Source organism: Amphimedon queenslandica, unplaced genomic scaffold, assembly GCF_000090795.2.
Source record: "Amphimedon queenslandica unplaced genomic scaffold, v1.1 AMPQUscaffold_10878, whole genome shotgun sequence".
NCBI classification, from domain to species: Eukaryota; Metazoa; Porifera; class Demospongiae; order Haplosclerida; family Niphatidae; genus Amphimedon; species Amphimedon queenslandica.
The window spans coordinates 1-1,207 of NW_003548874.1; the positions used below are offsets into that span (position 1 = coordinate 1).

The 1,207-nt window shown below is 34.2% G+C and overlaps 1 long non-coding RNA gene across 1 annotated transcript; it reads left to right on the forward strand.

Moving 5' to 3' along the window:
- Positions 1-673: 673 nt before the first annotated feature.
- LOC109589791 (uncharacterized) lies at positions 674-1,015 on the forward strand. The gene is made up of 2 exons (XR_002188928.1): positions 674-843; positions 893-1,015. It is a non-coding gene; the product is annotated as an uncharacterized LOC109589791 (long non-coding RNA).
- The last annotated feature ends 192 nt before the right edge of the window (positions 1,016-1,207 follow it).

Sequence of the window (1,207 nt, forward strand, 5' to 3'; positions counted from 1 at the left end):
GGTTTATTATCAACTAGCATGTACTACATTACATCATGTTGTAATAATGTGTGTATCATTCAATATACAACTCACTTCATCCCTTGAGTCAACAGTAGCACCATTCTCCAGTAACCACTGGACAGCATCACTACTGTTCCACATAGCTGCTTCATGTAATGGAGTGAAGTTACCCTATAAGAAATAAACACAACAAATAAAGTACATACAAAAATGATAAATAAAATCAATTTTATTACACCATTATTATACAGTTCTTATGAAATCACAGTATTTTCAACCAGTAACTAATAATGCAAGTATAATAATTCAATGACTGAATAATTAGTTATAATGTATGGTATATAACTACAATGTATTTTATACCAACATTGTGATGTTGTGTGCTATCCTTCACAATAGAAATGTATACATTGTTTCCTCATAAAATGCAATAAAGATAATAAGGACTGATCCTTCAATAAACACACACCACCAGAAAGAAGGGACTATGAGTGTCATCAATAGGATACTGTGTTTGAGGAACATACCGTATTTCCTCATGGAAACACCTACTCCCAATAAATGCCTGTACCAGTATAAACGCCTAGAGACAGCATAAAACATTGACAATAAATGCCCATGCTTGTTTAGATGCATATGCCACACCCACTTTGCCCACGTCGTTACTGGCACACACTACAGGCAACATAGCAGTTGTAGCTGAGAAGGAAGCTCATAGAAGAAGACTCCTCGGCAATGAATTTAAATGTCTATCCTCATATAAACACCTACTTCATTTAAACACCCAGCAAACGGGTCTCTATAAGAATAAATGCCTAGGTGCTTCCATGAGGAAATACGGTAATTACACAATATTAATATAATAAACTGATTTATAACTAAACTGCAGGTACTTTTACATTATACAAGTCATACTAATACACTAGTCACTACATCATACACTTACTGGGGGTATCTTCCAATTAATGTCTGCCCCATTAGAGAGGGCATCCTTCATTCCTTCAATATTTCCACTTAGAGCAGCATCAAACAACTGTTCGTCCTACAGTATTAACAAGTGAATGAGTGTATTATTAACAGTATTATAATAGTAATATTAATCACTCCTATGTCTCATTATCACATAATCTCAGTCAAACACAAAATCCACAGAATATGTAACCAGTGACAATGACCGATCATAAACAACACATAAACAATACAT